Source organism: Poecilia reticulata, chromosome 2 (assembly GCF_904066995.2).
Source record: "Poecilia reticulata chromosome 2, P_reticulata-male-v2, whole genome shotgun sequence".
NCBI lineage: Eukaryota > Metazoa > Chordata > Actinopteri > Cyprinodontiformes > Poeciliidae > Poecilia > Poecilia reticulata.
In genome coordinates, this window is record NC_088831.1 from 21,074,407 (window position 1) to 21,090,701 (window position 16,295).

The 16,295-nt window shown below is 39.4% G+C and overlaps 1 protein-coding gene and 1 long non-coding RNA gene across 4 annotated transcripts in view; one reads left to right on the forward strand and one right to left on the reverse strand.

Moving 5' to 3' along the window:
* The window catches only part of LOC145549055 (uncharacterized), a 66,007-nt gene that overhangs the window by 41,105 nt on the left and 8,607 nt on the right, over nucleotides 1–16,295 (reverse strand). The window lies entirely within an intron of this gene.
* arhgap20 (Rho GTPase activating protein 20) overlaps nucleotides 1–16,295 on the forward strand; it is an 89,026-nt gene that overhangs the window by 35,246 nt on the left and 37,485 nt on the right. The window lies entirely within an intron of this gene.

A 16,295-nucleotide genomic window follows, 5' to 3' on the forward strand; every position in this document is an offset into this window, starting at 1 on the left:
GTGAAGCTTAAATATAAGGTTTTGTGCAAAAAATTGGAGTTGTAATTAACCAACCTAACTTTAATGGAAATGTTTTGAGAGGAAAAGGTGAAATAATTTGGTGTACCTCCATGAAGGTCAACCCTAGGATTGGCTGGTAGCTCCTCTCCTCTAAATGTATTCCTCACGTTGGATTTTGGAAACTAATCGTGACTTGCACAAAAGCTAATCTTATAGTGGATTAGCATCTGCAGCATGTGCACAAAGATAAAAAAAAACCCAGCAAAGTTTACAGGGAAAGTTACAAGTATTTGGTCATGGTTTAATAATATATGGATTGATAAAACATCTCAGCTCATTTTAAAGCTGTGATGATCACTGTATTGATCGCAGTATGAAGGACTATCCTAATTTTATGGGACGTTCAATGCACTGCTACGATAATCTACCGCAATTTCTCAAGGTTTTTTGGGACTTTATCTTAAGGAATTCAAATTAACGTTGCAATAATTGCTTAAGCGACAGACTAGTGTGGGAAAGAAATTTATGTCTTGCCAATTATGTTTTATTTACCAACACAAGCTCATATTACTTTTGGTGGAGTTCAATCTGATTAAACAAGTGCCATCTGTAAAACTCAGTGGGTCTGCTAAAGTATTTTTACTGGGCGTTTTAATTGCCATTCAGGGCACAAAATAAACATTTTGTTGCTCTTTGTATGTGCCAGGCACCGGGGCAATAGTCATGTTTTCACACTAAAAAGTACGACTCTCCCCGATTTGGCCAGAAACTAAACCTACTTTACATTTTATCAAATAAGATCTGCTGTGGAGAGGACGTTATGTTTATTGTTGTTCTTACTAATGTCCTTTAAGCATGTGTAGGTATGCATATAGTGTACCTATACAAAAGTAGTCACCCCCTTTTTACCCTTTTATTGCTTTTACAAATCAGTCATGATCAATAAAATGTGACTTTTCTTTGACAAAACAATGACAAAGAAACCTTTAATGTCAAAGAGAAATATGATTTCTACAATGACATAAATATTTCAGCTTCTATGCACCACAGATGTACAGAAGCATTTGTGGTGCATAGAAGAAATGCTTCTATGCTTTTATGGTGGAACTACTGTACAAAGAGCCGAAACACTGAGTGCCTTTAAATCTAGATTAACCCCTCCGCCTCTGTTTAGAGTTGCTCTTGAAACATAATCAATGAAATATTAATCAACATTCTGATGTGTAACGACAGCAAAATGTAGCCTAATTGTTTCAGTTGTGTGTCCTGGGACTTTGTCTTTTTGTGTTTTTGTGGTGTGAAGCACTTTGAAATGCCTTGTTGCTGAAAGGTGCTACAGATTAAAGTTGATTGATCGGTTGATTTTTACTTTAAAAAAAAGTTAAAATGTAAACAAAAGGCAAGGTGTACTGAACAGTGGCTGGTCAACTAAGCTTTTAAACATATATTTAAGATCACAGTCAAGTTAGTTCACATTTTCAATGCTGTTCTTTGCCGCATTGGATTCGATCGCTACTGAAATACTTCCAAAAATCAAACTGTAAGATGCCGTTTGATCATTTAGCTTACGTTTTGTCGAAGGTGTTTGATGCATCATTTCATAGCTTTAAAAAACATCCTCAGAGTAAAATGAAAAACATCACCATTCTTTGTCAAAAAAAAAAAATCAGATGTTTGAACTTTCGATCATCAACTTTATTAGACGAGTGAGAATGAGGTTGTCAGGTTTACATGCGGTGAAACTTTGTGCATGTTTAACCACGCTGCCAGATGTTGACACAGCAGGGCTGATGTGTTTGAGGGCGTCGGGCCAGAAACTCTATCTACGTTTGGCTCTCAGCTGAACGTTTCTGCACCGCTTTGTTTTGACAGGTCACATGACTGGATGTTCGACAAATTAACAATAACAGACTTTAGCAGATATCCCAATCTCTCGTTCTTTAGTCTGGTCGTAAATGTTTCCCCTTTTAAGCAAAATGGAAGGAGAGCCGGTTTGTGATGTAGGGTGTGTGTAGTCATTATGTGGTTTCTGGGTTTGTATGCCATGGTATACAGTTTGTGTGTGTGTGTGTGTGTGTGTGTTAACTCTTTAACTAAGCAGGGTTAATTGTGTCCAGAAATGGGGGGAGTTTGCGCCACACTGGTAATTCTGGCTCAGATCCTGGTTTATTTCTGGGTCCTGTGTAACCAAGATGCACCATCCACTCTCATTACTACATGCAAACTCAACCGCGCACACATGTCCATGCCTTTTAATAAAACCCAGACTGGGGCCTTGGCTGTTTTTCCAGAGTAAGTGAAACCAGGGAAGAGGTAAAAAAAAAAGGGAGTTTTGCTCTCCAAACAGCTTTCCTCAAGGCTGTCACTCTCACAATGACTGGATGTAGCTATTTCACAACCAAATGTATGAATAATTGAGATCTAAATATGAGGATGACTTATGTTTCCAGCTGGACGTGATTATATATTTGTTAGTCATCCGTCTCCTTGCACTTCTGCTGTATTTGGTAGGACGAGGTTTCACTTTTTGTCACCCAGTCTTTTTCATGAGGGTTTGGGTGACACTGAGAAAAACAAAATCACCTGGCCTGTCTTCCGCTTATTGGAAATCAAGTCATGATGACGCACAGGTGCAACAGGTCTAAGAGGAAACCCCAAACATCCCTCTCTAGTCTCTCCAGCAACTCTCAGAGGAATTTCAGGGTATTACAAGACAAGATATAAAACCTTACAGGATAATCTGGAGCTGCGTTTATACGAGACCGCCTGAAAATTGCCGGTATTTTAAATTTTTTTTTAGGGGGGAAGTATTTAGACGGCACCGCAGAGACAAGCATGGCTCTGCTGTAGCTGTCATGCCAGGCCACTCGATGGCGCTGTGATTATTCATGTCGTCAAAACGCGCTTGCGGTTTTGAGCCTTAGCTTCTGTCACCTTGTTAGCTAGCTTCCAGTTGGCCTGCTTTGTTGAGGTTTCAGTGGAAAAAGAAAACGTTTAGGTGGGTTGTTAAAATTTGAGCTGCTTTTTAAAACATTTGGCGGCTTTTTAGAAATTGTTCAGAGGAAAATTCTTTCGAAATAAATGTCATTGTGTGGCGGAAAAGCACAAAACTTTTGATAAAATGTTGAGAATATGTTGAATGTGACATCAGTGATAATTCATTGGTTCATCAAGTGTCACTCGGTTGCAAAATATAAATCCTGGAGCAACGTCATCATTTAAAAGGACATAGCGATGATGCCAAAGTCTCGTTTTTCGTGTGAATGAGACTCCCTCTCACACCGTCACACTGCCTCTGCCAAAAAGCTGCTTGGCATCAAAAGGGAACATTTTTCATGGGTGTAGCCATTCACAGCTCTACAGCTTTACCCACAAATGATTTTTTCCTAACAAATGTGCCAGCATTTGAGGGGAAATAAACAGGTTTCCAACTGTATGAGATTTATTGCCTCTACATAGTGTTACAAAAAGGAAAAAAAAACAAGCAAACTCAAACTCATAGCTTTTAGCCACATAAAAAAACCTTCAAAAACTGTTGTATACTTAATTACTATTTAAATAATCAAATCAAAACTATTTTTATCTGTACTTTGCCAAATTACATTACAAAAAATGCTTAATATTATTTAATGTTAAGATGTACCTATTGAAAGCATACAGCTATTTATTAATATTGTAGTAGTTTGTTGATGGGTTTTATCAATACATTCTGGTACAAGAGGCCTTTCCTTTGAGGAAATTCATGTTTCTATAGATTGTGTATAAATTCCTGAAATTTATTTAAAATTTAATATTTCTCCATCAAGGTCAGCTCCTAAATCCTGAATGTTGCTTGTGGGAAGTGTTTATCGGAAGAGTTATCCCCTTTTTCAAATCCAAGTTGGGTTTGGAGAGTATCGCACAAATATTACAATCTAAAGAAGTAAGAATCTACCTTGATTAGATTTGTAATTACGGGCCCGCTAATCCTGACCTCCGGTGGAATGCGGGCCTTGACCTCTGCACCTTTTAACCCTCCGTGGCGCTGATAAGACTCGGCTGGCAGCAGTAACGGCGTCTTTGATTGTCAGCGCCGACGGATGTGACACACACGGACTAACGAACATACGAAACCCCTCGCTGCTCGGCCGACGACGGGGAGAAGCAGCTAGAGAGGAGGACACAGACACACTCGTCCTTTTCTCTTAAAGTGCCTGATTGATTTTTTTTTCTTCTTTTTGACCTGCATGTCTGGCAGCTCCTGTGGAGACCAGAAGGGCGCGCTTCCACCCCGCTGTGCTTTTTGGACACGTTATTGACGTGACCATCTAATGGAAACCAGCAGCCGTCTGGGTCCTTCTGAGAAATCCTCTTTCAAACAGATCAGGTGGACGCACATCACTCTTGTGTCAGCGCAACCTCCAAAATAGAAATAAAACTGTTAACATACTTTAAATAAAACTTCAATTTTTATTTATTAATTTTTTTTAGGAATTAAAAAGAAAAAGTTACGTAGCTTAATGGTTATGACAGATGTTTTTTTAGCAAATTTTAAATTAAATAATGAATGTGCTCCCTCATTAACTCAAATCCCCATTTGGTCTTTTTTTCTTCCATCTCTTGACCGCAAACAAACTGTTTGATTCCCATGCTCTTAAACCGTTATAAAATTACGGAATAATCATAAAAACAATAAGATCCAACCGTATGTCACTTAATTTATCCGTCCATTATTTTCTGAGAGTTTGGTATTGCGACCTATTTCCCATTAATTGCGGGTCTGGTCTTGGTTTTGGCTGGCAGACTCTGATGCAAAGTGACGTTTTTATCACCTGAACCAGCTCAGCGTGGCCTCCCGCTAAGGAATAGTACTTAATGGAGTCACATAACCACATTTTAATGATGCGGACTATGAGTAGCTCAAAGAAAATTACGTCAGATTTTTTTTTTTGGTTCTCAAACTGAAACCCTCTTCAGAACACCAGAGTGAGTCGACAAAACCTGGTGGCACGAAATGCCCCAAAACGGGAAAACTACAAAAACACTGAAGGGACAAAGCGAGTAACATCCATAAAATAAATTTTAATGTGAAAACATTGACAGGTACTGCTCACTGTTCAAGTTATCTGAAAGAAAAAAAAATCTATGAACGTAGTAGCAACTGATTTAAAAAAAAATATTTTGCAGTAACCAAGCAAAATGTTCTGATGGAAATACATTCATGCATAAATCTCTTTAAGAAAAAAACATGTTTTTTCTTCTTACCAGCTGCTACCTTTCAAAAAGTATACATTTGTAGAGCAGAGAAAACAAAAATAAGCAAACCTAATGTCACGACCTTTAAAATTGTGCTTTTAATTTTGATGGAGTTGCTAAACATCTAATCCTGGACAACAACAAATGACCTCCGATGACAGCAAAGGAAGTAATATTTTCTAATGAGTCTTTCTTGACAAGCTGCTGCAGGCGGGCCTGATGGGGTCACCAGTTTAAACCCCCCGCGGAGGGCTTAGCCGCTGGACCGGATATGAGCATATATTGAATAGTTTTCTGTGGCCTGCGACAATATTCCCTCAGCTTGCTGCTTTGCAGGAGACCAGATTGATTGATTGGACAATCGCCGATGAAAGATTTGAAGCGATCCGTTCCGTCAGAGCGAGCTACGACTTCCCCTTAAATCAATGTGCTGCTGAAGATAAAGGTTTGCTTAAAGCTATTCCGTCCATTTGGACTTGTTTACAGAAAGCACCAGTGCTATTACATGCTTTTAATTTGGTGAAAATAAAGAGGCGGCTTCAGGCAGATCTCCTGAAAGTGTTACTTCCTGTTTTGCTGCCAGCGGATTAATGGGTTGGCAGGTTTTAAAAAAACAAAAAAACCAACATTAGTCTGAGACAAAGAGCTTCTGCACACTGTCTCTAACTGACCAAATAATCCTCTGCACAAAGGTCAAACTGCTTGAGAGAAATCCTTGCTTCCAGTTGTCACATTTCTCCGTTCCCCAGAGTCTCTTCAGCTGTAAATTCTGATAAGCGAACGGCTTCTTTGTAGATAAGAGACTGAAACAAAGCCAATTCTTGTCTTCACCTCGGAAGATTTTTCTGTAAAAGCCGTCGTGGGTATGTTCTACGGTTTCCAAAAAGTTAGGTAAAACTATTGAAGCACATTTTTGTCTTCAAATTCTGAGACAGAAATAGATTTTGTTTATTTAGTTTCAGTAACTGACCCGTGACATTCGCATGAAAATTTACCTGCTTGAACCGTTTACATTGAGTTCATGGGCTGAATGAAACTATTTCCATTAAGTTGCAACATTAACTTCAATGACAAGCATGTGATCATCTTCTTTTTTTGTCATTAATTAAATCAATTAGATTTTTAAGTATTTAAGCTATAAATGTTTAAAAATGTATAGCATTCTGCTACATTATTTTGTAGCATTGGGGTATAGCGTTACGTACAAAAATTTCTCTTTGTATATAATTTACAACTACCATTATGAAAAGAAGTGACACTAAGATTTTTATTTTTGTAATAAGTTGGATGAATTTATAGCTTCTAAACGAGGGCAGTACAACATCAGCTCCTTCTGATGCTAGTACTGGAAACTGTGATGTCCATCAGCTTGGATGTCTCACTCATACATGTCAACGTGTCCCCGTGGGCAACATTTTGCTAGGAAGCATTTCTTGAATAACTGTCTGACGGAATAGTTGCTTTCTCCCCGGAGATGAGCAGAAATGAGCTGTTTGCCGCAGTTTGCTCTTGGGGAATGAGACCGTGCAAGGACAAAACAAGAACATTTGTAGAATTCCTTTTCAGAAAAAGAAAACAAAAAATCAACAAATCAGCAAATATCCTGATGCAGAGGTCCTGGGAAAAGGGTAACATTGTGATTAAATCCTTTGCTAGACAGAAGAGCACAAATTGATTCAAATAGCTAAGTTATTGTTACTTTAATAGCATGTTACATCTCATATGGATGTAATATGCTATTGAATTTCACACGTCAAATGCTTTTTTCGAGGAAGAAAGTCGTAGTTACAGGTAGGAGCAATAAAAACATTGTATTTTTCCTTAATGAGATGAGATTATCATGAACCTATTGTTGAGCTAAGTACAGATAAACTCAATTTTTTTCTTATTAATTTTTATGCAAAGCTAGGTTGACATCTGTAGCACAGCCATTTTGTACAGGAAATCAGAAAAGCCGCCATTTCAAACAGTGTAGTAATTTAACATGAGTGGGACTGTTTGGTCTGTCTGAGAAGTCTGGATAACAGCGGCTTATGCAACAGAATTGTGTGTTTTCCAGGCACATGGTGTCATTTTATAGCATAATCCAGGCACTACGTTACCTAATTTAACACCTTAAAATTTTCCTCTTGTCTCTTTAAGAAACTCTGTTTTGAGAAGTCACCACAACAGCACTCCTCTATTAACTCTAACAATGATTTTAGCAGCGCTGCACTGAGAAGTAGCTCCTATAAGCTCAGCTGATCCTCGGTTCCACCAGGTGTTTGCTAATAGCTGCTGGCTAGTCTGAAGGAGCTGAGTGGGGGAGGGCTTCTCTGTGAGGCGCAAGATTGGAAGCTTTACCTCTGAGGAGGAGTTTCATCTCAAAGGCGGCGCTAGGGTCCACCCAGGCGTTTTGCGGTTGCAATGGAGATTAAAGGATTTCTCAAACACGCAACAAAGAATCAAAGCAACTCTCCAGGTATGTTTCTGATGAGGGAATAACATTAAAACATGATGTAAAGCCCCCAAAAAACCATTTTACATAAACCTGCCCCTTTACATAACTTATCCAGACGGTGTTGCTTTAATTTCTGTGATTGAAAGCTGCCATTTTTCTCCAACAAATGCTCGCATGCCACCAGTGTTCGGAGCAGTGGAAAAACTAAAACAACAAAGCCAACAACTCTTTGGCTGGGTGGATGGATGCATGGACATACTTGCAAAGAGGATAAATGGAATATTATTTGTACGTCTCAGTTTTTGCAATCAACTTCACAAGTCACCCATCGTGAAAAAGAGTCCAACTTCATTTCACTATGAGCATAAAAACAGCTGAAGGCTTTAGAGACGGATCGTTTTGGAGCACTTGTTAGAGAACAACATCGTGGAGACCAAAGGTCAGGGAGGTGGTTGTGAAGTTATATAGGTACAACAAGATCCAAAGCGTAGAACATCTCAACTCTGTTCAATCTGTCATTTAAACATGGAAGATGGAGCCAAAACGTTGCCATGGGGATGCTTGTGCTCAGGAGAAGCTGGTTGGACTTGATGAAGCTCAATGTAGAAAATGCTTATAAAACTTAAAAAAACAAAAACCAGAAAGACTTGAGAGTCGACGAGGAACCAAATGCGTCATAATGTGGAAAAATTAAAGGGATGTGATTACTTTTGCAAGTTTATATTGTGTAGTATTGTCTCTAGATGTCAGTCGGAGTGATACAGTCATGACAACCACAATCCTCTTCAAGCTGCAGTGTGTCAGTCGAATCCTCAATGTTTAGGACCACAGTCCTAATCAGATTAGAAGGGTTAAAAGGTCTGCAAGAATGGGGAGGAAGGGCCTATATGAGTGTGAACGTATATGTGTGTGTGTGTGGGTGTGTGTGTCTAATAAGAGAGCAGATGTTACAAACCAACAGCCAAGCTTAGACCGTCTGTTTCTCTGATTTATTTCTCTGTATTTCTGACTCATTGAGTGACTCTGTCTCAGGAAGGATAAAGTCCTCACAAGAGTTCAAGAGTGTCAAGAAGACATTTTGAGCCATTAGTACTTGTTTTATGGACACCAGTGCAGAAGTTGGATAAGAAAATTGAAGATCTGAAATTGTTTATGTACCATAACACAGACAAGATCAATTTAGCTTCAGTGGTGCTAATCCAAAGCCTGCATTGTACCTTTGTTTTCCTTTTGGCCTTCAGGCTGCAGAGAAATACATAAAATAGCTCTCTGTTTTTGCACGCTTTCATACAGCACCTTCCAAAAGTATTCAACTCTCTGAGCTTTTTCATATTTATAAGTATAAATGTGGTTGTGATGAAGTATAAAAGGTATAAAAGTAAAATGATCAAAATAACAAAAATTGAAATCGGAAAAATAGTTGCTTACTGAAATAAATAAAAATGGTAATGAATGGAGAAAAACTGTAGCTGGAATTTTATTGTGTGTTTATAAAAACTACAACATACAAAAATGATGGATACAACGCCCTTCGTTTTTGTGTTTATGAATCTGTTAGACTTTCAAACTGATGTGAAATTGATTTTCCCGACAAAAGCCGTTTACATCAGTCATTGTGGGAGATTATATTTATATATTTACGTTTAAAATTAAACAATTCAACATGTATTTGTTCCCTTCTCAAGCCCTTTCCAACCGCCAACAGGCTTTCTTCTTGAGTTTAGCTGAATCCATCTTCCCATCAGCTTCGACTATAACATTTTACTTTAGCATGCCACTGTTCTGTTTATCTTGTACGCCACAATAAGTTCCAGTTTTGGTGTCCGAGTCAGAAATAATTAAGACATTCATTGCCAAGAGGCTTTTTTTCTCCCCCAAGAAAGACAAAAACACAAAAAAGAAGCAAATTGTTTAAATCTCGTTGCACATTATCTGGGTTAATGTGGTTTTAATGTGATAAAATTCACCAGAATGTCCGTGTTTATTTCAGAGGGTTTAAAGAGAGCCCTTAAAACGTCATACCACTTGAGGTTTGGTTTGAAGCTGTTGCCAGCTAACCCGCAACCTCCATATCCAAGCGCTGTGTCGTTTGGACGTCGTCTCTCTCTCCCTCCTACCTGAATCCCTCCCTTCCTCCCGCCGTGGGCTTTGTTCAGCGGGGGAGCCTCCGTCCGGCTCCTCCGCACGTCTCCTAGGCTTGACGTGCCTGGGCCAATCCACGCCGCAATATTTAGACGAAGCGAGAGAAACAGAAAGATAGATGCGCTGGTTGTAGCATAGGCCAGTGGTGAAATTCCTATCATCCTATATTCACCGTGTTTGTCCCGGTGGCTTTAAGAGCTGGATTCATAAAATCCCAAAGGAGTAAACAGATGTCGGGGCTTCTGAGCCCCCGACATCTTTAAAAACCAGGCTTTCACTCAAATTTCCCTTTTTTTTAAAGAGCACTATTAATGTAACGTTATACTCTGGAATAGTTTTAGGTGGACAGTTTTGACCACGTAATCACTTCACGGAGGTTTATTCAGCTTTGTGCCGAAGATTTAAGTGGTTCTTCATGTGTGTCTTGGTCAGTTGTTTTAAACACCAGATTTATTATGTTCCCCAAACACGATCTTCCTTGGTTTTGCGAACAATGAGCATTGTAACGTAGAGGTGAAGTGTTATGTAACATGAATGTGGGGAAATCCTGGGGGTTTCATCTGCTACATGAAAGTCGATGTTCCAAAACCGTTAGAAAAAGTCAGCAAAGAGTTTAAGAGTTTACGGTCGGCAGAAACGCAACAAACAAAAACAAACAAACAAAAAAAAAAATTACCAAAATTTTGTGCATTCAACAGCCGGACTTTCAAGAAGTGGACATGAATCGCTAGATGAACAACTGAACAACTTTTGCCGCACAGGAACTTTACAAAAGAAAATCTTGCCTTGATAAAAATAACAAGATGTGTTGCTGAATCAGAGAATTATTATATTTCGGTGTGAAAAACTGCTTTATAAAAGTTAAAAACAGCAGTCCGCTGGATGTCGACTTTTCTGTTTTCTCTGTCTGGGTTGAGGGGTGAGGTAGACTGGTGGTTACTAATGTATCTATCCTTCTCCCAAAAGCAAAAAATAAAAGTCAAAAATGTTTGACTTGAGAATGAAAAAAATGTCCACGATTTTTTTCTTGCAAATTTTAGATTTTTCAAACTTGGAAATCTACAAATTATGTTTGTTGAAGGAACGGTTTCTTTTTTTTTCTTCTTTTTTTTTAACTGTGGTTAAAAAAATTGTGAAACAGTCACAATTTGTCAGAACCCTAATTGCATTGGACATCAGCCAGATCCATTTATGTTTGGAGAGTCAGACAGAGATCTCATCCCCGAGTCAGACACTGACAGAATTAACAAATGTAACATGCAAAAGTGAGAGCGTGTAAAAATATTTAGCATTTATTTAAAATACAAGTAGAAATGCTATAAATACAGAGTAGCCCCTTTCCACTCGTTGGGAGGGAGAATCAAGCTATTTCTCTTTTTCAGTTTTTTTTTTTTTTGTAGTCCCAGATCTTTAACCGCTATGAACTCTAAAGATGGAATGTCGTCACATAGTTATGTGATCTGACAGACTCGGTAGTGTTTCAAGCATTCAGTGCGGTAGGACAGCTTGAATGGGAGACAAAGATCAGCCTGATGGCGAGAAAATACCTTACTGAAATACAAAACCTATATGAACGGAGGCATCTGTAAGCTCCGCCCCTTTTTGGTGCCAATTATCCCAGCTGCACGTTCTGAAAGCGCGCAGAACCCATGATCCCACCGGTTACCACTGAGAAATAGGAAGTTGTGAAATAGCTTATAGCTAAATGGAACCAAAGAAGGACAAACTTTAAAAAATAGAAAATAAATTCTACATAGCAAGGGTCGTAAGGGCAGTGTAATGTGAATATATAATGACTTCTTACAATTTTTTACAATTTTAATCATCTATACTCTGAGCCCAGCACTTTTTCGCTATCCATCATAGGTTTGCTCAAAGTTAAAACAACAAAACTCTAAAGGCATTTTTGTTCACCTATTTATTTTTGACAACTCAGACAAAATACAGCAACAATTGTATCATTTTCGGCTGTTTAATCTGTTTGGGGTAACCAGACACTGAAGTTTTACACAACCCTTATGATTGAGAAACAGTAAAGAACAAAATAAAAAAAAAAAAAAAAAATATATATATATATATAAAATAAAGCAATAATCCCCTCCAGATGTAATCTCACCCATAATTTTCACAGCCATGCCTCAAACATTTGTCAGCCAGAAACCTCCACGATTATGTTTTTCAGAGGGAAAAAAAAACAACAAAAAAAGAAAGAAAGGGAAGCAGTGGGGTGTTTATTTTTGGCTGGCATCATGGCAGTCTGCCTTCTTAAAGTAGCAGCGGTGACGGTTGTGGCAGCTTGGGCAGTGGAGGCGTCCGAACCGCTGCAGCCGATGCCGTTTTGGGTCGCAGCACCTCCCTGTCTGACTGAGACACCTCCGTCATCAGCCGGTCATCTTCCCCTCCCTCGCTCCATCCGTCACGGGTCCGATCCTGACTCCAGAAGCACTCGTCACATCCTTGTGGCTTTTCCCCTCCCTCCCACATGAGCGCATGTTTGTCTTCGTGCATGGGTTTTTTTTTAATGTAAACATACAGCCGTATTGTAAGTGTGTTTACAGTACAAAGTACAACCACAACACCCAATCTCTGTGCAAACGAGCAACTCTTTCTGCTCGACTGGATATCAGTACAGAGTAGGGCTGATCTGCTGACCAATTAATAATTGCCTGGCAAAAGGTGCTTAATGATTTATTCTTTTACAGAATTGAAGCTAAAACGAATTTTGGGTAGTCGGTTTTATCTTAAACACAAATTTATACATTTATTGTACAGTTGGGCTTCGTTACTGCTCTCGATAAGTTGGGTCTTTTCTTCCAACTAATGAAAAAAACAAATTTGAACATTTAAACCTGGCGAAGCTAAAATTTTGCCACTTGAGGAGTTCTGACTAGTTGCTTTCATCTTAAATGCAAATGTACATATTTATGGTACAGTTTTTGCTTATTGGCTGCTCTGAATATGTTGTTGTTTACAGGAAATAAAGAAAATAAAAATAGCTGTTTGAACCTGGCGAAGATGAAAACTATGCCACTTGAGGAGCTTTGGGTAGTTGTTTTTGTCTTGAACGCATATTCATTGTACAATTTTAGCTTATTCACAGCTCTGAATATATTGGGGGTTTTTCAGCAAACAAAAAAATCAAATAAAGATTTTAATTGGCTGAAGCTAAAACAATGCCACTTGACGAGTTTTGAGTAGCTGTTCTGATCTTAATCGCAAATTTTTGCGCAGTTTTGGCTTGGATATTCTCCAAATGTTTAGTTTTTTTTCAGCGAATGGCCGATTTTGAATGCTCATTCCAATTGACAATTAATCGTTTGCTAGATTAGTTGGCTATTTTAATGATCGATTAATCATGATTAATTTGATTTATACAATTAATCGCGATTAATTCGATTAATCGTTTCAGTCTTAGAAGTTCTGGACTGGGTTCTGGACTGCCTCCAGCTCATTTTCTCCGTCTGGTATCGACCGTTTGCGGTCCGAGTCAAGACTCTCCCTGGCTTCAGGGTTTGCAATAGCTGACCTCCCCAAGCGTGAAGAAAGGCATTCTCTTCTAGACGCACTTCAAAGGAAACTGCAGCTGATGTTAACAAGGGCGTCATTGATTCTCTGTCCTTCATTGAAGGGGGAGAATCCCGAACGAGTAGGCTTCCAGTTTCTCCTTGACCTCGAGTGACTCGACTAATCCGGATTCAAGCTCCGAGGAGAACGGTGGAGTTTTCGGCGTGACGGTGAAATGTGGCTTCACAGAACCTAGGTTTTAAACCTATCATGGGGAGATGTGTTGATTTTGCTATGGGAACTAGAAGAAACAAAGCGTTGCTTTTTTTCTTTTTATTGTTGTTTCTCAGCCACTTACAAAGTGGAACATTTAAGAGGTTGGAACAACACGGTGCAGCACGGAGTCAGTTATGGTCAGCCAGTGACGTTTTCCAACCACATTTCTGACACACCCTGGCTTTTTTTTCTGCTTCGGATCTCCCTAAAGAGCATCACACACCGCAGTCACGACCTCAAAAAGCTGGTCGCAGCCGAAGACAAGTCCGGCCTGCTGGACCTGAGGCTGTTTTTGCTATAGAAGAATGCATATTTTTGTTGTTATTCGTCTGTAATGAGAGACTAAATTCCCTCAACAGAAGCCGGTGATCTTCAGCCGTCGTCTTGGATCAAAGAGGACGGCTGAGCGCTATCAGAGCTCTTATCATCCTGAGCAAACCACTTTTCAGAGGAGAGATAAGCTAAAACAATTGACGCATACCTTCGAATTTGTGAATGGGAGATAGTGGTTGGTTCTTTTACATTGTACTGAGCTTTCCCTAACTTTCCGTTGTATGCTCGAATCTCGTTGAACTGTTTATCCCTACAAAGTTGGGGAGCAAAATAGCAATAGATTTATGACAAAAGAAGAATGCATATTTTTGTTATTCGTCTATAATGAGAGAATTTTGAGGTCAGATCCCTTGATACTTCTAAAGTTTTCTTCTTTAAAATCACGACCTCTCGTGCGTTTTATTGAGACGCAGGAAAGAGGAAGTAGAAGAAGCAAGACGACATGATGGTGTTCAACATTTCTTACAAAGAGAAATTTCAGAAAGCGTGTGCAGTTATTACTTTGATGTAAACATATCTGCAGTTTTTTGGGGAGGGGATCTGGGATGGAGGGCACTCAACTGTCTCCACCGGCTTTTCACTGTAAGAGATTAACATTTTTGCTCATTATCTTTGAAAATTAGATCAGGCTCAGTTAAGTTGTTCCAGAACATCTACAAACAGAATATTTTTTACTTGATTTTCAGTTGAGTTTAGGTCTGGACTTTGACTAGGCCATGCTAAAACGTGAATACGTTTTGACCTAAAACATTCCATTGTAGTTAAGTGTTAGTGTTGTGTTGGAAATTGAATTTCCATCCCCGATTACAAGTCTTCTGCAGCCGTTTGTTTCAGAGCTGCACTGAAATGAGTTCCTATTAAACTCCAGCTCCCCAGATCCCGATGCTTCTGTCACCATGCAGATGATGGGTTCAGGGTGACTTTTGCACTCTTTTTGTGGCTGCTGTGGATTTTATTTGGAGGTGTCATAATAAAGAGGACTGAATACAAAATGAACTCTAAGCTGTTGAGTTTTGGTTGTAGACAACCTTCCACCTCGTGGTTATATGCAATATTTTGTGTTGCTCTACCAAAGAAATCCACAATATTTTCTTTGCAAAGAGCTTTAAAATGTAAATTCTCATTTAAATAAACACATAAAGGCTTATAGACCCTGTAACTGGATACATCTCACTATATTAATGTACAGTAACTTCCAGCTAGGGCTTCACTATCGTAGCTAATGGAAGTATTTTACTTTAATTGTTTTAAAAAGTGGGCTGCACAGTGGCGCAGTTGATAGAGCTGTTGCCTTGCAGCAAGAATGTTCTGGGTTCGATTCCCGGCCCCGGTCTTTCTGCATGGAGCTTGCATGTTCTCCCTGTGCATGCGTGGGTTTTCTCCAGGTACTCTGGTTTCCTCCCACAGCCCAAAACATGACTGTCAGGCTAATTGGCCTCTCTAAATTGTCCCAAGGTGTGCGTGCGTGCGTGCGTGCGTGCGTGCGTGCGTGCATGCATGCATGCATGGTTGTTTGTCCTGTCTGTCTCTGTGTTACCCTGCGACAGGGTGACCCCGCCTCTCGCCCGGAACGTTAGCTGGAGATGGGCACCAGCAACCCTCCTGTCCCCACTTAGGGACAAGGGTGTAAAGAAAATGGATGGAGGGATGTTTTAAAAAGTGGGGGGAAAAAAACCCATTTGTTAGCATATTTATTCCTTTGTCATTCCACACGTGTCTGACCTGTAAGGTAATAATAATTATTGTCGCAATAGGCTCCTGGGGTTCCTTACCATTAAAGTAGTGAGTTTTAGCGATCAGAATCAAAAATCCTGAAACTACGAACTTGCATGTCCAGCTACAGACTTCATGAAGGGCTGTGCTCTCAGATTTCCCTCCAACTTCTTAGAGTAAACACTCTCCTCCTCCCAGGAAGGTTTCCTACAGTGAGGTTTACTGTGGCAGCTCCTATAAGTCAAATGAGTACGTCATGAAATGTGGAAAAAAGAAAAAAAAAAAACTACTGGCAACATTCCTCCTCATCACTCCTGTTATTCTTGGCTCAGGCAGTGCATTCTTACACCTGGACTGGACCACACTGCCATGTAGTCTAGGAATGCTTCTATGTATATGGAACTGACTGCACACACACACTCACACTCACACGCAAGCCCTCCTCAGTCAGTCGATCAGTTGTGTCAAGTTATTTAGATTAGGCCTGCTCTTTTTTTTTTCAAAATAAAAGCCAAGAACGTGTTCACTAAATGATTAGAAGGTTCTAGGAAATATAAATCATATGTTGTTGTAAATATTTTTCAGCTAATTTTTTTCATCTCCAAAACACTCAAAATCAAGCCTGCCCCCACCTACCCCAGTTGAGACCTTA